Here is a 22,102-nt window from a genome sequence, read left to right as displayed (position 1 = left end):
AGCAGACCTAAAACACAGGAAAGTTAAGGAATTTTTTAACTGCTTCCAAAATGACTTAAGGGACAAGGTTACTTCTATTTTGAGATTCTGGCATCTTCAGTGCTAATGCCAAATAACGAAAAGCTCCATGTTTCACCAGTTTCATTGATCGGTGGCTACACTTTAGGAAGCCATTGCTCCTGAACTCACTTTTTCCCAGGTGGACTCAAGCTGGTATTTCTGACATCTGATCCCTATAGACCCACATTTATTTACAATACTTAGGGTAACAAGCATATTTGTTCTATTTGGCAATACTTCCTTGAAAGATGGATTTAGGCCAGATCTGACACTAAATTATGACCCTATCACTTAGCTATGTCAGGTTGACCAAGTTACTTTACATTTGGGGGTATCAGTTTCTTAATCCTAAAAAGGAATAAGTCAACCAAAGGCCTGTTACAAGGATTAGAGGAACACACACATGCACACATCCTTCATTAACAGTGCTTATTATTAATGCATAATTTCTCACACAGATCATATTCTCATTAGGTTTTATTTTAACATAAGAAATATCCCTGGCCTCCTATCCCCAACAATTTCAAGAAGTATGTCAAGTTAAATCCAACACCACTACCACCACCCTAACATATGCCAATGCTTAAATCTCATTTAATAAAAAACAAACTTTATTTCTCCAAACAGATAAAATTTTAACTGCAATATGAGTTGAGAGGTAGCACAAAGATTTAAATTGGTACCAACAGGAAGATGAAAGAAAGATTATTTCACAAAAAAAAGTGGAAAAGGAGAATGATTCAATAAAAGTGCTGAAAAAGATCTAGGGGGATCCCAATATTAACACTTAAGTAAATTAAACAAAAAATGTAGAAAAATATTTTTACTATTTCTGGACATAAAAGCTTTCTAAATTTCAACAGAGATGAAGGAAATATTGATTACCTGTAAAAATAAAGATATTTCAAAACATACAACAGTAAAAGTTAATAAAAGTTTGGGAAAACAGATGCAGTAAGTCTTTAAAGAATCAAGACCTTAAGAGGGCATGGTGGTGCATGCCCGTAATCCCAATGGCTTCGGAGGCAGGAGGATCGTGAGTTTAAAGCCAGCCTAGGCAAAAGTGAGGTGCTGAGCAACTCTAAACAAAATACAAAATAGGGCTGGGGAAGTGGCTCAGTGGTAGAGTGCCCCTGAGTTCAATCTCTGGTACCAAAAAAAAAAGAATCAAGACCTTAGTGGGTGTCACTCAGGAGCAGAACACTCAAATGGATGTGGCTCACAAGTAGAACACTCAAAAAAAAAAGAATCAACTTAATTAAAAAAAAAAAAGAACTTTTTTAAACCAAAAAAAAAAAAAAAAAAACAAATGTAACCCTGAAAAGATAATGAACATATGAATAGAAATGATAAAGAATAAAATCCTAATTATTAGTGATTCCCTCAGATTTAAGTTCACTAGTAATTGAAAGCATGTTAAATATCACTTTCCTCAAAAGATCATAAAATTATAAATCTCTTTTCAGGTAAGAATTTTAAAAAATGGGTGATACAGATCCAACGTGAAACATTACCAATCTAATAGAAAATGTTCACTAAAGGGTAATCATATTTTTTCCATTGACTGGGGAAGTGTGGAAAGAACATTACTTTGATTTTGATGTGAGGGAAGACATAGGAAGGTACAGAAATCACAGGAAGAAGCTGATATTAACCTTTAACTATTTGCTCAAAAACTCCTTAACCTTTAAGTATGCAAACCATTCTGACCAGGAACCTTAATATTAAGGAGGGAACAGGCCCCCAACTTCTTTGGGAGTGAGTGGTAGAGACAGGACTGGAGGAATAAAGACCTACTAGAAGAATTCATATTCAAAACAACCCTGTTTTGCCCCCTTTCTCCCTCTTTAATTATTTACATGTGTTTAAAGAATTCTAGATGAAAATCAATATAGTCTGGAAAAGCACACTTGATCCTTAGATTTTTGTTTTATTCAAGGCTCTTTCCTGCTGTAAACCAGAACAAATAATCATCTTAAAAACAAAGTTAGAAAACAAAATATAACTGTGTATTCCCTATTCGAATCCCTTAGATACAATCAAAGCATAAAACTTGTCTCTGTGGTTTCTTGTCTTTGCTTCAGGATTACCTGCCACGTTCTGCTGAAAGGAAAAAGGTTGTGAGGCATAGATGTGATCACCCTACCAAACTGAACAGGGAAAACCAGGGGGCCCAGGAAGGAGAGCTCTCAGAAGGAAAAAAAAAAAATACTTTAAATCTGGTTATAAATGGAAAAGCACAGTATCATCTCACTTCAGACAATAACTGTTAGCTTTAACTTTCACAAATTAAGAAATAAGACTAATATGATACAAAAATACAATAAATTTGTTTTAAATGAGTATGCATATTTAAATCAATTAAAAGCCATTAAAATCAGGTAAGAATATTAATAAAATACTGGCCCAGTAATTATGTATTTCTTCTTTTAAATCCAAGTCTTAACTAGATGCCTTAAAAGCTGGTGTTTGGAAAGTTCCATTACCCATTTGTGCTACAAATGCCTGTCTACAACATGAAAGAGTTGAAGAAGAAAAGCTTCAAGATGGTACTTCGGGTTTATTATTTTTTTCGGGTTCTATGAATTCTATGCCATGCTTAGTTATAGAAAAGTTTTCATTGGCAAGGTAAGCTGCTAACAATAATAAAATAAGACTTTATTATTCTGGTGAAATCCTTTATACCTCATTCCAACCACAAAGTTCTTTGACCTTTACTTGGTAGTGGTGATGGTGTTTTGCCTTTTTGGTTTTGCTATATAACCTTTCAGTACTGGGGGAAACTTGGATTTCTGTCCTTACTGGCCAATGGGAACTAGGTACATTTCTACATCCATGACCAGTGAAACCCCTACCCTCCCAGCCTCTATAAATTACATATGTAATTTGACATGCCAGTTCACATCAGTTTTACCATAGGAGAGTTACAGGGACAAAATATATCTGAAAAGAAATTCCAAATTGAGTATGGTCCATTCCAAGCAATTAAAAGGTTAACAAATTTTCCTATGAAAATACCAATCTTGTTTTCATTCCTGAGAAAGATACAATTCAAGGTTAAACAAACAAAAGAGTCATATTCAACGTCTGGAAAAGGTTTATAAGTCTTAAATAATAATGGAAAGTGCTGGTAGAGTACACTAAGGAGTCAAAATAATCAAAATGAGAAAAACTGTAAATTACTCGAAATTATGCATGAAGCTTTATAGTTGTCTCTGGTATACAAAATATTTCATAAATAAAGTAAGTACTTTTATGTATGATGGGTAAATAAAACCATTAAAGACAAAATAAATTTTATTTTTATTGAGTATCAGAACAAAAAGAAACAGCTGCTATTTCTCAACTACTTTATTAAACATCGACTTCCTTTTCTTTCAACATTTCTATTTTGAGAAGAAAATTCTTCTTCTGTCTAAAATGGAGTATCACCTTTTGGGTTTGAGGATTTTTTTTTTTTTTAAAGAGAGAGTGAGAGAGAGAGAGAGACAGAGAGAGAGAGAATTTTAATATTTATTTTTTAGTTCTCGGCGGACACAACATCTTTGTTTTTGTATGTGGTGCTGAGGATCGAACCCGGGCTGCACGCATGCCAGGCGAGCGTGCTACCGCTTGAGCCACATCCCCAGCCCCTGGGTTTGAGGATTTTTAAGCCATGATTTTCTATTATTTCCCTAAATCCCTAAATATCTCTGCAACAAAAGTAAAATCTGAAGAAACACCTTTGTTAGTAACTTTGGGAATAACTCCATGCTATAATTCTCTAGGATCCATGAGGATGGATCCTCCTGAATTTCTCTCTTGGCCTTTTGGAAGGTGGGCCACTGGCTAGTTTGCTTAGGTATCAATTTATCTCAGCAGTCCATGTGGCAGCCACAACTAGCTTATTATGTTGACAGATTTCATCAAATTAACTGAGTAAACAACACTTTGGAAATATATATCCTGAATACACATTTTCAAAACAATGTATTTTGAACATTTTTTTTTTTTTTGTATTTTCAACAACTATCTGCATGCATGGATGAGGATGAGGATGCACACTCCTGTGATTGGTGCTGGAAAGACAAAATAATTATCTTACAAATCATTGCTACTGTCCTCAATCCATTTATTATTTACCTGAGTTTCTTTCTTTCAATCTAACCAGTTTTAAAATATATTAAAAGAGCTATTTAAAAAGTGGGTGTTTAAAATAAATAATTGAATTTTTTGTTGTTTTTTTTTTCTTCCAAATTCTGGAACATTTGTTATATGGTAGGTCTTGGGGGAACATAAAAGAAATCATTTTAAAACCTGGCCACAAGTAGCTTACAGTCTCACATGGAAAAATAAACCCAAGAAAATTATAGAAAGCTTTGCCAAATGCTGTAACTAAGGCCTATACAGAAGCTGAGAGTGGACCAAGAAGAGTTCCTGGGAGGAGAGGCTAAGACTGACAGGCAAAGATGTAGAAGAAGGCTTTCAAGACAGAGAGGGCAGTGTCAACCCCAGAGAGAAGCAACACTGTATAGATGGTTTCAAGAAATATAAGATATTGAATATTGCTGGAGCGTGAAAAAGAGGAAATGGGTAACAATCTCATGGGTGGGTAGGACAGATGTAGTTAATATCCTAAAAGGAATGGCAGAAGAGCAATACAGAAAAGTAGCAGCCAGATCATAAAGAGTCTCACAGTACCTAGAAGCTTGACCTTTACTTTGAGCAACAGCAGCTAGAGATGGGAGGATTTTGCAACAAGCAATGTGTTCACCAGGGTGGGAGATTTGATCATTCTAACGGTGATGTAGCAGATGGACTGGTATCATAACACATGAATAGAGACAGTGAGGTTCTTTAGGAAGCTGACATTAACATTTCAAAACTCACCTTGCTTTGATAGATACTTAACACATAATACAAAAGGTCCCACATTCATTTTTTATAATGGCCTGCATAAAATATTATTTTAAAATATGATAAATAACCAATACAGGATTAACGATAATCCAAAAAACATTGTTGAACAAGTTTTTCAAGTTTTAAAAACCTTTAAGCAATATATAGCCCACTTTAGACATTATGCACCAATCTATTAATTTTCTATTATTTTCCTTTTATTCACAGGAAAAAAGTTTCTTTGGTTTTTCTTTGTTGTAGTGATTTATTTGCCCTGTTTTCTACCCAAAGTTTCAAAGTCATACTTCAGAAACAAAATGCCAGAAGGAATAAAAATAAATAAATAAAAACGGTAAAGAAGCATTATGATGTATATGCAAGATAAAAAAATAGAGAGATCTTAATAAAAAAACTGAAATTATATTCTTGACCATGACACAGTATCTGTCAGGAAAAAAAAAATAACATTATTGCTGAACTCAGTTTCTTTAACTGAGAAATACCTATCCTGGATTAACCATGATGGCATTTTCAAAATAAACACTGTCAAAAATCTAAATCAAACTCATTAATAAATTGACAGGAAGAACTTGAAAAAGTGATTCAGAGGACGAAACATGCATTAAATAAGTGTTAAAAATACTTCAAATTTAGATATCAATTAGATCAGTTTTTAAGCATTTATGAGTTAATAAATCTGATGTTGTGCATATTTTGTCATTTAAAAAATTATACATGCATTTAAAAAAGTGATATTGCACAGCTACTGGCCTTATTTTAAGATATTTATGTTAATTGAGACCTATTCCACCTGCTGCTTTGACCTGGTATAATCCTATTTTAGAATAAGCTGGTTTCTGCACAGTAGCCCTAACAAAATATGTGCCAGAGTATTAGTTGTTCTTTACTTCTATTGGCCTATCATTTAATATGTACTGCAGCATTACTATTATCCGTGTTTTTAACTTAAATATGTAGTAAGAAAACCCTTTGAAACTATAAACTCATGTATAATCTAAAAATTCAAAATATCATACTGTTTATGGTTCCACAGTCCAAAACACCAAACAAGGAAACTCTCACTATGTCAGTACATATCATGTATTTATTGCCACAGTTTAGAGAGGCAATATATTTATTTTTCTAAGCCGTGGGTAATAGACATATAAACTGTGTGAGTGTTCTAAATCCAAAAACACACAGAAAATAATTTATTCCTGTCTCCTTCAACACTACTACTTTCAATGATAATCTGGGATATTCAGAAACAAATTGATAAGCGAACATACTACAGCACTATGAACACACACAGAAACAAGTGCTATGCGTGGTGACAGGAAAAATAAACAATGTGTACCAAGAGGCACTAGTTTTAGTTTAATGTTTAATAGCAAGTCATGTTTTATAAGAAACCAGTAGCAAGTCACCTGGACCAGCAAGGACTGTGTCCTAAGTGCCTAAGTCTTTTGCACCTTGGATTAAGAAGGCTATATGGCATTATGTAAAAATGTGGATGTGTAACCGATGTGATTCTGCAATCTGTATTTGGGGTAAAAATGGGAGTTCATAACCCACTTGAATCTAATGTATGAAATATGATATGTCAAGAGCTTTGTAATGTTTTGAACAACCAATAAAAAAAAGAAAAGAAAAAAAAATGACTAAGAATAGGCCATATAAAATTATTCTGTAGTATAAATAAAGAGCATTTGGTTAGGAAAATTTAAAAAAAAAAAAAAGGCTATTCTTACTCCTCGTCACTCCTGATTATCTCTGTTCCCAAAGGCACTGACTGTTTCACTTCAGTGCACTATCAAATGGACATTGGTTTGAAATTTTAAAAAAAGGAAAAGAAAACCAACATGATGCCTATGTTCCCAGCTTCTGCATTTTGACACTATCTACTACATCTTCACGTGTTCATCTGAAAATTCCCATACACCCCTAGCCCTGTCACTACTATAAACTTAACTGATACTAATGTTTTAATTACTGATATAAAAAATAAAGAGGAACTCACCAACTGGAAGACTTTGAGAATGACAGAAAGGAGAGACAGAAACTTTATTGATAGGACACACAGGGAATTAGTGTTTGACAGCTGTTCCCACCACCCACATCAAGTGCATTATGTATGTACACAGCATTCTCGGAAGTAGTACACAAAACTACACTGCCACCAAGAACACTCTTCAGCAGCAGACAGCCCTCCTTAGTAGCTTTAGCATGCCACACAGTCCTCTGCTTACTGATCAGAACAGCCAACAGGGAGATGGAGTTTACAAGTAAAAGCGAGACTGAACTGGCTAATTACTTACCTTCTCACTTAAGGCAGGCTTGCTCCTCTAACTTTTTGTTTCCTTTCTTGTCATAGCTCAGCGGCAAATGGTTATGATTCAGCAGAAGTTTGAACCTGACAGTTAAAAAGAATTTTTTTCAGAAAAAAAAAAAAAAAACAACATTGAAAATTCAAGTTTCCTCCACTGCGGTCTTTCTGGTCTTTCTTTCCTTGCCCTCTGCCTGCGTGTTTCTCTCTCGTCTCTTTCTGCAAGGCAGCTACGTAGTGGTCTATAAATATTGACCCTCACACTTGCTCAGTGCTTTACTTGCTCATGGCACAGGTCTGTGTTACTGAACACCGTGGTAATACTCCGGCAAAGTTCTCAGCTGCTCAGACAAAGCTGTGGATTGGCTCACTACCCAGCAACCCTGTGCCTGCCTGGAAATACCATTTTGCTGCCAGCTTTACAGATGCTATGGGCCTTTCCTGAGGCCCAAATCAGGCACAGAAGGGCAATTATGAGGTTTGTCTGAAGAAATACAGCTTTCCTCAAGCAGGTGGAGAAGAGGGGGGCAGGGAGGAGTGCAAGACAAGAAAGGAAATACTGCCTTTGTTCTGGCCAAACACAATCTCAAACCCTTTATAAAAGACCTAAATGTCATTCAATCAGGCTTTATAAAACTTAATTACTACATATTATAAATGGCCAAAAACATAGGAAAGCATTCTTGCAATTGTTTTAATATTATTTCTCATTAAACTAAGGCTACAGTGACTCAGTAATTGGGCACAAAGAAATGTTTTGACATAATTAAGTTCATTTCTAGAATGATAGAAATGCACTAGAAAGTATATTTATCAGGTAAATGATGTATTTGGTGAAAAAAGCTAAATGTAATCTGAAATTATGTGAATCAACATACTGTATTAACCCCAAATTACTTTAATTTATAGTTTGTAGGTAATATGAATAAGATCTCTATCATCTACCTATAAAACCTATAATGCTCATAGTATAAATGATAAGAAAATAACTGAAGCCTGTAATTTTTATTCTCTGTGTCAAGGGTAATCATTTGTTCACCTTATTAATTTTTCTCAAGGTGAAGGCATTTGAAATGATCTAGTCACTTACTTTACTAATGAAAAAATTCAACCCCCACCTAGGCTATTACTGTGCCCAGGGTCAAGAGGCAACTCTGCAGCAGAGCCAAAACTAGAGTCCTTGCCTAATTGCTCAAAGACTGTGTTCCTTCTCTTTCTTGGGCAGTGACCCTCAGACTCAATTTCAGGTCCACCTTCATGTGAAAGTTTACTGAAAACCTTACCAGTAAATGCAAATACAACAGCCAGAAAATTAGCATAAAACAAAACAGTAATTGACAGAACAAAAGTGCTGTACAATTAACTTTCAGACAAATGAAATCTATCTTTCTTACTTCAATAATTAATCTTCGTCCAATAAATAAACTCCTTGCCAGAAGATGTAGTAGCTAGATGCTGAGGAGGCAAAGACAAAACACAGTTCCTACTCTGGAAGAGCTAATAGTCTAAGTGGGGGGTTGGGGGGTTGGCTGCAAGACAGTGTGTGAAGTCCCAGGATGAAGACTGAGAGACCAAGGGAAAGGAGCCTTGAGCCAATAGGAGGGGGGATACAGAAAGTGGTTCTTCACTTGAGACTTCCGGACCTGAAGAATGAGCAGTTTAGTGAGGCAAAGAAAGGAAGAATAACACAATTAAGACAGGCGGGAAAGAGTGGGGTATGCACATGGAAATTCAAATAGTTCATTCTTGCTGGAAAATAAAGACAGAAAGAAAAGGTACTTTAAAACATTTAAAAAAAAAAAAAGACTAGAGAAGGAGAGGTGTGGAGGGATTTTACAAGCCAGGTTAACAAACTTAAGTTTTATAGAGTAGGTAGACCTTCAACATTTTTCATTGACTTTTGAAATTTTGAAACATTATATAACCCTCACCTATTACTAACTTAACATCTACAATTTTCACCTAAAGTAAATGTATGCCTTCAAAGAATTTAATTTCTACTCCATTGGAAAATACTGCCATTTCAAAATGAGACATCATATATTTTAAATATACTCAATAGAATCTAAATCCATAACAATTTAGTATAATCGTTATCCCCTTAAATATACAAATAGCTACTTTTAATAGCTGATACTTATATTTTACACTTTATTTTCTTGACCTTTACTTCCATCTTGCTTCTTCATAGAATTTTTGTGTAATATATTTTATAATTAGAAGTCTTTCACTGGTCTCCCTGTCATGTTTCTCTAAAGTAAAACTTTAATGCATTAGTTAAAATTGTTAAAATATTAAAATTTCTGACTCCAAGGCAATGCACCATAGTAAGATTTGACATGGATGAGGATGCCTTACTTTTGTAGAGTAAGAAAAAAGACTGTTATTAAAGCATTGCTCTTAGCCAGATCAATATTAATAAAAAGTATATGTAGAAGTAGAGAACCTAGACACTGATTCCATTAAAACTATCCATTCAATTGCTAAGTGAAAGAAAACAGTCTGCAAAGGCTATAAAACATATGATTCCCATTGTTTCACATCCTGGGAAAGGCAACAGAAAAGATGGCAAAAAGTTCCATGGTTTCCAAGGGTGCTTTGGGGATAGAAAGAAATAGGAATTTCAGGGCGCTGCAACTAGTCTATGATATTATGTTTATGTGGTGGCAGATGCACTTGACAAGATCCACAGCATCATACAACACAAAGAGTAAGCCCTAATGTCAATTATGACTTTCAGTTAAGTCCCTTCTACTGTCTTCTTGAAGCTTGTGCCCTAGAGAGAGTATTATTCTTGAGTCATTACTATCTAGCAGAGGCTTTAGAAGTATTATATCTAACACACACACACAAAAACAATCCAGACAGATGGTTATGCTTGTGCCTTGTTTAAGAGAAAGAAAATGAGAATTATTAGAATTATTATTAAGTGGTAATTAAAGTCATGTTACTCATAAATTGTAGAGCAGGAATACAACCCAACTACAGCACATACTACCTTCATATCAGTCACTTAAATAAGAAGTAGAGGCTGCCCAGGCCAGGCAGGGAAGTAGACAGAGCAGTTTCTTCCACAAGTCAGAAAGAACTGAGAGAGCCTTATCCTGCATACATCTAAGAAACCAAAGTCATTTTAATATCAATTACTGAAAGGCAGCAGAAATACAGGATTAACTAATCATTGGATGAAAGTAAAGTAGTGTATGCCATATGAAGAACTTAAACATTTTTAATCTTCAATTTGGTTGAAAAGTAAGGAACCCATGAAAAGTCAAGGGTGGCTCTTTGGGCCTTTCTCAAGAGAAAAGTTACAGAAGGAGGGAGAAACATTAGAACAGGCAGCTGGGAAAAGAGATGGTTTCAGCTTTAGAGACGATGAACTTAAGAAGTGTGGCACCCTAGTAAGTATTTTTGATGGACATTTAAGTGTGCTGGTCCATGATACAGGAGAATGAAGACTGCACCAATTCAGTAGTCTTCTATTCTTATTTTCCTGCTCCAAACTTTGTCACCATAGAGTCTATGGTGAACACAGAAGACGTGCCCATCATATTCATTTGCTCAACAAAATCCTGTACTTCAACCTCATTTTACATACAGGCCAAAGACCTTATAATGATCCATAAATCTCTACTTGTCCTGCTCACTCAGTATCTCAGCACCAACATCCATCCACCCCGCTCCTCAACTCCAGCTCACTTATCTCCGTACCTTTTTTTAAAATGTGCCTAACAAGTTTGTCATTAATATCCTTCTATTTTCTGTTGCCATGTTTGCATGATCTTCCTAAAAACAGGGGCAGGACTGACTTCTCGCCTCCTTCAATTCTCTATTCAAAAGGTACTTGCTCAGCAAACCCTATCGTTGGCAATTGAAAACTGCAAACTTCCTTCTTTACTACTTCATTGTTATTGCTTTTCTCTTCCCAGTAGAAAGTAGGTTCAATAATAGCACAGATTCCAAATACCTAAACTGAGCCTTGAACATGATAAATGCATTATAAATATTTATTGGGTAAATGACTGAAATAGACATTGGTGAGCCACACACATTAGTGGTTCTTGAAGTCATGAACTCTCTCAGGGGCAGCATGTATAATGAGAAAAATAACCCCAAATCAAAATTTTAAAGGCAGATTGGGAAAGGGGGGACCCACAAAGACTGAAAACAACTATGAGGTAAACAGGGGAAGAAAGAAAAGGGATGAATGAGACTGGTGTATGTATAGGAGTGAGAAGTCAACAATGCCAGATGTCACAAAAAGGTCAAACATGAAAAGGACAGAAAAGAGCCAATTACATACAATATTCAGAATGTATTGTGACACTACCACCACTGAAATATATACTTTAAAACTGTTAAATGTATGGCCTATGAATGATGTCTTGCAAAGAAATTATGAAGAAAGCAAGCATGGGTACCTGAGCAGCCTCCACTGGAGAGGGGACATCAGCATGTGAAGTGGGATAAGAGTAAAATCCCTCTCAAAAGGTTTGGTCAGGAAGAAAAGAGAAAGAAGGACAGGGACAATGATTTCAAACAGCAGGAACAAAAACTCATTACAATGTAGAGGTCAAGTAAGTGCTCTGAGGTCATGGTGATGTGAGTTTTCTTTTCTCTCTCCTTGGACTGTGCTATGGTTTGGGTCTGGAACCTCCCCCTCAAAGGCTCATGTGTTAAAAGCATGCTTCCTAATGCAGCAAGGTCTGGAGCTGGGCCTTTCAGGCAATGATTGGTTCCTAAGGGCTCTGACCTCATTGGGTTTAATCCATTTGATGGGTTAGTAATGAGTACACTTACTGGGATGGTGAATCCTATAAGAAGGTGGGACAAAGCTGGAGGAAGAGGTGGCTGGGGGTATGGCCTTGGGGACTCTTGTTGGCTCCTTCTTCTCTTCCTCTCTCTCTACTTTCCCAGCTTCCATGAGCTAAGGAACTTTTCTCTACCACCATGATATTCTGCCCCACCCCAGACCCAAAGGAATACAGCCAGCCAAACATGGGCTGGATCCTCTGAAACCATGAGCCAAAATAAACCTTTCCTCTTCTAAGTTGTTCTTTTCAGAAAAACTAACAATATAAGTTACATATGTGCCTTAATTTCTTCTTAATAAAAATGGGTTCAATAGTAGTATTTGTGTCATTGAGAATCAGTATATACTTCATTTTATTGTAAAAATGTTTCACAGGATGAATACACCAGGTTTTATTCATCAGGTGATGGACATTTGGGTTGGTTTCTACTTTGGGCCATTATGAATAATGCTATTATGAACATTCATGTACAAGATTTGATTGAATTTATGTTTTCATTACTCTTGGGTAAACACCAAGGAATGAAACTGCTAAGCAATCTGGTAATTTAACATTTTTAAAAAACTGTCAAACTGCTTTCCAAAGTGGCTGTACCATTTTACATCCCTGCCAGCAAACACACGAAGGTTCTCCACAAACACCTGTAATTAATAAATATCTATAAACATCTCTTCAGAGTGATAAGAGAATATTTGAAATAGAATCTTATTGTCATTTCTCCAATGATTAATAATGTTAAGCGTATTTTCATGTTCTTATTTGCCATTGAGGTATTTACTCTGGACTTTTGGTAAATGTTATTTGAGAAAACTCTTAAGACCAAATAAAGCTTAAAGTATATTTTAAAGTGCTTAAAAGAGGTGTACCTGGTATAGACATATCCACTCACTCATAAGTGAATAAATTAATAAACAAATGAAAGATTAAAGAATTAGAAATATTTACTAGCATGTTCTTTCAGTTTTTAAACTAAATTTGAATTCCTATACAGACTCAATAGAATATTTACTAATGAGAAAAAGCCTTGAAAGGAAAAAAAAGCAATCATAGAGAAAACAGAATAATTCTCTGTTCAGTGTGGTGATAACTGCTACCTATATTGATATTGTATTTTAATAAGCTAAGCATCAGATAATGTTAGGAAACTGAAACTGTAATCAGTTATATTAATGCTTTAATGCTTCCTTGAAGTAAGAGGTTGATAAAATAAAAAGCTAAGCAGTGAATTTTTTTTAAGAAATGCTGTTAACAACTTAATCATATAGGAATAATAGAAAGTTATCTAACCCTATAAAGAATGACACACTGCTCAGAGGCAAATAGCTATAAGCAAAATATTAGTAATACAAGTTTGTCCTCATTTTTCACCTGAGGTAATATGTGACTTTCATCATAAATGACTGAGGAAAAAGAAAACTGACTCCTAGTTAAGAGCAAACCATAGACCATTTTCTGCTTTTTCTTCCTTTAGAGGCCTAGATTTAGTTATATCAGATAGAGTTGCTTACCTTTAACTCTAAGGTTCTTTGTTCTCAGGTAATAAATACTTTGGGTTCCCAGGACTCCACAGGAAAAACATATATAAGTCTACTAACCCTTACTGCTGCCACTTTATTGTAAGTACTTATCCATTATTAGTTTGAGAAGTATTGACTGCACAATTAATAAATAGGCCATCTGTTCTTCTCAACTGGAATAATGTTATATGTAAACTGAGAAGGAATATGTTAAATAAGCAAACCATAGCAAAGAATGTGTATCCTTTTAAACTTTTATTTGATATCACACCAAACTAATGCCAAACTAAAAAACCTTATCAAATATAAACATAAATTGTTCTGAATGCACATAAGCAGGAACCAATAACATTCAATTATGCTTAATGAAATAAGTTAATAATGGTGAATAAATCAGAAATATCATTATTTTTATGTTTTAGTTGTTGCTAATGGACAAAATCTCATTTTTCTTCATGCTTATTAAAAATACCTAAGTTTCCAGCTATGTATCAGTATTTCCATTTTTTTCTCCTATTATTACTGTACATATTTATTACTATGAAGTCAATGTCAAAAGTTTTCTTTAACATAATATTTGCATTACAGTTTCCTATTTTTAAAACAATTCTTAAAATTATCATTTAACTTTAAATAATTATCTTTTCTTTTTTTCAGTGCTGGGAATTGAACCCAGGGCCTTGCTCATGATAGGCAAGTACTCTATACAATCCCCACACCTTTTCATTTTAAGACAGGATCTCACTAACCTGCACAGGTTGGCCTCAGATTTACAATCCTTGTGCCTCAGCCTCCCAAGTAGCTGGGATTATAGTTGTATTCCACTGCAATCAGCTGACATTTCTTAGAGTTGTTGAATTAATCCCCACTAATTCAAATTTTTCTACTACCACTCCAAAATCGAAATTAAATTGAGTCTAAATGGCAGTAAAAATCTGCATAAGAGTTTTAATTCCATTCATCACTGGGTGGTTCTAATCATTACCTGACATTTTAGGCAAGAGTTCTCTTTCATCAAAAAGATGTAGTTGAGCTCTTAATACCTGTTACTTACTTTCTTTTTTTTACTTACTCACTTGAATATATTTTCATTTATACAAATGCCCATAATTAGCAATATGTCATTAATTTAATAGAATGTTATAATAGAATAATATAATAGAAAAAAGCTGCAGTTATTTTTTTGTTTGTTTTTAAGTAAATGCAACTGGAATCATAAGACTAGTTAGTGTCTTTTCCAACACTGGAGACGGGTCAAAAAGGTGATCCTGAAACCATCCATTGTATAGGTATTTATATTAGGTGAAAGGAAAGAAGCAAACATTGCAGGATTTCCTATAATAAGCCAAAGCCATACATGCTTTAGGATGGAGACTGGGAAATCCCAGCCAGGAAAGATTCAACAAAAACCAACTCAATGACCTCAGTGGGGGAGAGAAGTGCTTGTCTACCAAATTTAAGATGTGTGTTTGTTTTTAATCTAGCAATTATATGCCAGTAGTTTGTGAAAATAACACTCAATGACTAACTTTAAGTAGTGAAAACAGGAATGTAAACTAAGTCTGATAATTCATCAAAGAAAATAAAACAACAACTGGCTTATTTTACTGTTTCATGATAAATATGCTTTCCTATGGAGGATTTAAATTGTAAAGCTGAAAAATATCATTATTCATTTTAATACCAGATCTTTTCCATTAAAATATATGGTGTTTTTTTTTAAAAAAAAAGAGAAAACAGGAAGAAAATAACAAAGCAAACTAATCTTAACAAGAAATGAATGAAACATCTATTACCATGCTTGTTTCACATATAAAATGTGGTCGTTTCTACTAGCTGTCCTGATTGACAGAGCCTAAAATTTTCTTGAAATGTGGTGTCAAAAATAACTAAAGTTTAATGCCAAAAAAAAAGCTAACAATAAAAAAACTCATTGTTTTAACTCTGTAATTTAGTAGATGTGAATACTGTCATGTACAACACATTTCCAAGAGTTAATTAAGTTAGATTTTGATATGGATTGACGTTATCTTTCCAGTTTCTAAAGCTTTAGTTTCACAAGACTACTTTAGAGTAGGTGAAAGCTGTAGGGAGATGCAGATTATTTCCCTTCTAATTATTCTGATATGAGCCTTAAATTGAGCAAGGGCAGAATTGGAACTCGGCTGAAGACAGATGGGTGGTAAATGCAGGAAAAATAAAAATAAAAAACATCCATACACTTCTTTTTCATGACCCAATTAAAGAGATCAAATAATATCAACATATTGCATATCAACCTGTTTCTGTTTTGCTTTAATTTTTATTGAACCATTGAATCAAAATAATTATTTTGCATAAATATTTGTGTTTGGAAAAGCATATACAAACAGAAAACCATACTTTAAAAATGTCAGCAGAGAATATGATAGAATATTTTGGAAGTACAGAAAAGGTACCTCAAAATATGTTCTCAGGGCCTTATTGCCCAATTCCAAATGATATGTACAAGTCCAATACTCACACTTACATAGCATTTGATATTGTTAAGAAGTGTTCTTTCCAATATCATCTCATCTGACTTGCAGGGCAAGCAATGAGAGCATCCCTACTTTATATACGAGGAAACTGAAGTTCAAATCAGGTAAGAGAACAACACATGATGTCAAAGTTGGAAAGGATAGACGAAATTCTCAGGTCCTCTCACATGAAATCTTGTGCCCTGATCAGTCAGTCTTTCAATAACACCCCAGGAAAATATCTCAGTAGAAATTATTTTCCTTTGAGAAAAAAAAATAATAATTCTTAGGGAACAGAATGAAATGTTCCAATTTGGGGCAGGTTTTTGTTGATAATGGCCACACAGAGAGAGAGAGAGAGCTCTTATCTCAGTTTCTCCACTGTTGGTTAATGAAAGGACCATTACTTAATCAGCCACATTAAAAACCTTGTGACCCACTTCTGCTCTTCCTTATTTCCAACTGGAAACTAAATACTCAAGATTCTCTCTTTCAAAAAATCTCTGGAGTCTGGTCTTCTCTTTTCCTCTCCCTCTACTTCTATCAAAAATTCATATTTAGCTTTTATATAACCTTATATATCGAAGTGATCATAATCAAGTCTCTCTATCACCACTCTACTCTTTCCTGCATCAATCTTCTATATTGTGACTATACTTAAAAAAATTTTTTTTTTCAACACCTTTTCTTGCTGACCGCAGGGTTCTGACTTCTTGGCATGGAATATGGGCCTCTCCACCATCTTGACCTGGCCCTGCCCTTTCAGCTCCATTTCCCTTTTGTCCATAACGTAAATCCCACAATATACTCTCCTAACACACCAAACCATATGTTCTCTGGAAATGCCATGTGCTGCACTTCCACACCTCTGTGCCTCTTCACAGAATGGCATTCTGTTCACCTTTATTTCCACAGAGTAAATTTTAAGCTCGTGAAGAACTAGATTCAAATGTATGGACATGCAGATTCAAATTAAAAGAAGAAAAATTATTTGGGGGCTGTAATTCTGACATTAAGACTGGCTTTCTCTTTAGAAATGTAACAAATTGTTTGATGTGCACTGGTTTCCTCCTGAAAACTGAAGGGAAAAGCACATACAAATCCCATGCCTCCAGCAGCACCGTTGAGACTACATGGTGTATTTCAGTATGATTTTATGAGATCTGACCAGCATTTCTGTCCTGAGCACCCACTCGTCTTTATTTTTAAATAATCTCTGTGATAAAAAAAAATTAGGCAATGAAAATATGAGTGTCAACTGTACGATGATGTTCCTTTCAAAAACCCTAGTCATCTAACTCTCGGGTAAAATTACGTATGGTGGTGCCACAGAAATTTTGAAGCAGAAATACAATCTGTTATAGGAATCCTAAGTAATATTTAAGTGCTCGCATTATGACAACAGAACCCATGAAACTAACAGGGCATCTACATAGAGAATTTTAAATATTTATGTGCCTAAAGATTGCTGCATTTTCTTTTAGTTAGAACAACCAAGTTCGGAGTATACTGGTGAACGTTATCATTAGATTTATTGGCAATCGATATCAATTAAAAGCTACATTTTAAAATGCATATCAGGTGTTACTGGAAAATGCATCCATCTGAATAGCAGCTATTGAAAAGTTTATCAAAAGAGTAAATAATGTATAAAAAGTCCCGAGTGAGTGATGAAAACCTTGTTCAAATGACAAGCCACATATCAGTTAGAAAGCAGTGCTCAGACTTTTTGGCACCAACAATGTTTTCTTAATTTCCTAAGTGTGCATAACATCACACACCCCCAGGTGGCTTATGCTACCCTTGCTTGCTTTCTTCTATTTGAATCTACTTTGACTTCATTATATTCCTGACAAATCCATTTTATAATTCTAATTAGCATTTCTAATGCTTCTTTTGGAATATTTTGTATTTATTTTTATGTTTTCCTTCAATAAACAGTTGCTAGGAACCTGTTATGTGCCTGGCATTACAGTCACCATCTCTATTCTCCAAAGCTGGTGAGGGAGACATATCAGTAACCAGATTCCAATAGTACAAGAGACAACGGCCATGATACAAACATGCAGAACAGAAAAGATAAACTTCCTAGATACACAGCTCAGAAAAGGATTTTAGGAGGGGGAGGTGATGCCTGAGTTCTTAAAATAGGATAAGTTCACCAAAAAGTATTTAATGATTTCAAATATAGGGCACTATAGGGCTGATGGTAAGAATCAAAACATGGCCTTAGAGAAATTTGAGTGGAGGTAACTATTAATGGAAGTAACTATTAACTATTCCAGGTTTAGTATTGCCGCCCCTAAGTTTTCAGTACTTAGCCACATTTCTAGGTTTGCTTCTAACTCTTTATTGACATTTCTACTCATTTTACTGTCTTTAATATTTAAAATGAGGTCCCATGTAGTATTTTTGGAGGGATAAAAGAAATATAATTATGTATATTACCACAATAATTTTTTCTATCTGCTTTGTTATTCAGAAAACATTTATTGAGCGACTGCAGTGTGAGGCTTAGTTTTAAGTCTTGGGAATGTTGTGGGGAACCAGATGTTCCTGTTCTCTTGCCCTCATAGGAAAGGAAAAACTAACAGACGAATATGATACTATCTCATGGTAAAACAAATACAATAATAAAACTAATACAGAATAATGTGGCGATGTTGGGGGAAAGAAAGCTTCAGATGGGACTGGCTTAAGGAAAGCTTTGCTTGAAGCAGAGCCCTTGGAGCTGAGGCCTAAATGATAAAAAAGGTTGGCTTATGTAATAATGAGTAGGAGGGGCGTTCCAAACAGAAGGAACTGGTAAAGGAAAAGTCCCTTGGGTAAGAACAATCTCTGGTGTTCAAGTGACACAAAAGAGGGGGAAGCACATGATCATGTGGGATAAGTCAATGGTGGCTGAAAGATGTGGGAGCTTCAGGTCAGCGGCTCTTACATGGGCTACATGTTAAAATCATCTGGGATGTTTTTAGAAATGCAGATGCCCAGGCCATATCCAAAACTCAATGAAATTAGAATCATTACAGTAAGAACCAGACATCAATATTCTTTAAAGTCCTCCATGTGATTCTCATGTGCAGCCAAAGTTGAGAAGCATTAATTCAGGCCATTGTAATTTAAATGTTAGTCCAATTATAAAAACAGTCACTGAAAAGTAAAATTTTCATCTGAAATTTCTGGTCGGCACCTATTATTTCATTTCTATCTGGATATTTGGTAAAAAGGAGCAATGTCCCTCAGAAATACTTTCCTTTCTAAAGAAAATTCCCTCTATGGAAAACAAAAATAATTATTGAAATGCTTTCCTCTAAAAATTAAAGCAATTTAGTTGAAAACAATTTTTTGGAAGTGCCTGAGGCAGTCATATCCATCTAATTCATTGCTTTTATGTATTCTCTGTATATTTTAAAATGCATTTGCTTGTAATTTTAAATAACCTTATATCTTCTGAGGAAAATATATACAAAAACTGAGATAAATTTTGTTTACGTTATTATTACTTTTAAAGAAATAGAGGTCTCACTGTTGCCCAGACTGGCCTCAAATTATTGAGTGCAAGTGATCCTCCTGCCTCAGCCTTCCCAGTAGCTGTGGCTGTAGGCACCACCCTCATAGGGCATTATTCTTTTCCATTATTCATAACCAACTATGTGTGAATCTTATGTGTACTTGATCCCATTTAAAAGGGCCCAACACATCATTTTGCAGCATGTACTTTTGACAAGAGTTCACTGGCTAAAGCTGCATGACTGAACAGGGAAATAATATTTGAGAAAAAATGTGGTTACTTACTAAGACTGTTTGAACCTGATAGTTTATGTACACTTAGATACATTTATCAGGTGCAGTTGGCATTTCTATTTTTAAAATAAACACACTGGATTATCTTTTTTCAGAGTGTATTTATTAGAGAAAAAAGTCTCCTAATCATATTAAAACCTCATATTTTCCAACTATCATTTTAGGTTCTTATTTTTTTTTGAGAGTTAATAATTGTTCATAATCAAGAAACCTTAGTTAATTGTAAAAACAGCAGTAGCAATCAAGTACTGCTCACATTCCAAGGGAAAAAACATTCAGAAAAAATCTGACTTCATTATGATGTGGTGCTATAGCACTAAGGGTTCCACTGTGGACCACCTCTTCAAGCTTCTATTAGCATATTAAAGTATGCTAACTACTTGAGGGAAATTAATTAAAAGCTCAACCACTCAACAGGAGATATAAAAACTGCATATGTATGAATTACTACCACCAATTTTTCTTCAAAGAAATTTCAAGACAGTATACAAGTTTTCTCCATAGTCCATTGGTTATGGAATTAACAACCTATGAGATAAAACAAATGAAAACTTCTACTCAACATTCTATCTGATGAATCCAGATAAGGTAATCTCTATCACAGCCTTTGCAATTATTTGGGGACCTTTATTAAAAGCCACAATATTCTCAACTTGTGTTCGGTACCCATCTTCCCTTTCCTAGTAGACGATACTGATATCAGGAGCTATGTTTTATATCTTTCTGCACATCACAGTTCCTTTCTTCTGTTGTGTTAAACAACCAGCTAATTGATGAATGAATAATGAAGACTTAACAACCTTCCATGGTCAAAGGGAAGATATATCAAAGCAGCAGAATGCTAGTGTAAGCTTGTGCAAATATACTTTTCCACTTCCAAGCTCTGGCTCCCATTCTCTCCCAACTAGATAAAATAAAGACAGAGGAAAAATACTTGGAAATCTAAATGAGTGGTACCACTATGTTCCAAACAAGAAGAGCCAATAGATGAGAGTTTGCTGAGTAGAAACTGCAGACTCAAATGAAAATAAAATAGGGTCATAAATTTACTTACTTACTCATTCCATCAGTGAATAATGTTGAATGCGTCTAATATATACCAGGTACCCAGTATGAACATAAAAAAATGAGACACAACGCCTGCCTCCCTGCAACCGGCTGTCAAACTCTGTAATACAGAGTAATAAAAGCAATGAAAGAGCTATGCAGAGGTGATAAATCTGAATGTACCTAATTGGGGAGAAAAGGTATCCTAGAACCAGGTCTTCACAGGATAAGTAGAATTACTCTAACAGAGGAGAAATAACTCCAACACATGTGCAAAGGCAATGACTTCTTGAATGGGACTCCTATAGCTCTGGAAATAAAACGAAGAATCAATAAATGTGATGTCATCAAGTTAACAAACTTCTACACAGCAAACAATTAACAGAATGAAGAGATAACCTATGGAATAAGAGAAAAATCTTTGCTAGCCACTCCTAACAGAGGATTAATATCTAGAATATATAAAGAACACAAAAGAATCAACCCCGAAACAAATAAGCCATTCAATAAATGGGCAAATGAAATAGAGATTTCAAGTAAAACATACAAATGGCTAACAATATAAAAAAAAATGTTCAACATCTTTGACCAGCAGGTAAATATAAGTCAAAACAACATTGAGATTTCATTTTCCACTGGCAAAAATCATCAAGGCTACAAATAGTAATAATGCTTGCAAGGATACAGGGGAAAAGAAACTTTAATACATTGTTGGTAAAATACAAATTAGTGCAGACACCATGGAAATCAATATGGATGTTTCTTTAAAAAAAAAAAAAAACTAAAAATGGAACTATCATAAGATCTAGCTGTACCACTCCTCAGTATTTATCCAAAAGACTTTAAGTCAAAATACATGCATACCCATGTTTGTAACAGCACAATTCATAATAGCCACGTAATGGAACCAGCCTAGGTGTCTGTCAACAGATAAATGAGTAAATAAAATGTAATTATATATACACAAAGGAGTTTTATTCAATCATAAATAAGAACAAAATCACACTGTTTGTAGGAAAAGCATTTGTAGGACATGGAGAGAATGGTATTGTGTTAAGCAAAACAAGCCAGACTCAGGGGAAAAAGCATGCATATTTTCTCTCTCATGTAAAAGGTAGAAGGGGAAAATAAGAAAAAAGGAATATCATAAAAGTACAA

General features: G+C 34.7%; 1 protein-coding gene across 3 annotated transcripts in view; it reads right to left on the bottom strand.

Annotated features, from left to right (window-relative positions):
• Bmpr1b (bone morphogenetic protein receptor type 1B) overlaps positions 1-22,102 on the bottom strand; it is a 276,179-nt gene that overhangs the window by 131,501 nt on the left and 122,576 nt on the right. The window contains exon 3 of one of the 3 annotated variants that reach the window (XM_048813647.1): positions 7,257-7,351. The exons of 1 other annotated variant lie outside the window; for it this stretch is intronic. The gene's annotated coding sequence lies outside the window, so the exon portion shown is untranslated. Of the gene's footprint in view, positions 1-7,256; positions 7,676-22,102 lie in introns of those variants that run through there. One more of the 3 variants, XM_015484573.2, reaches the window with a different exon arrangement.

This window comes from Marmota marmota, unplaced genomic scaffold (assembly GCF_001458135.2).
Source record: "Marmota marmota marmota unplaced genomic scaffold, marMar, whole genome shotgun sequence".
Lineage (NCBI taxonomy): Eukaryota > Metazoa > Chordata > Mammalia > Rodentia > Sciuridae > Marmota > Marmota marmota.
The sequence above is the reverse complement of the archived record's forward strand: the minus strand, read 5'-3'. Positions and strand labels throughout refer to the sequence as shown.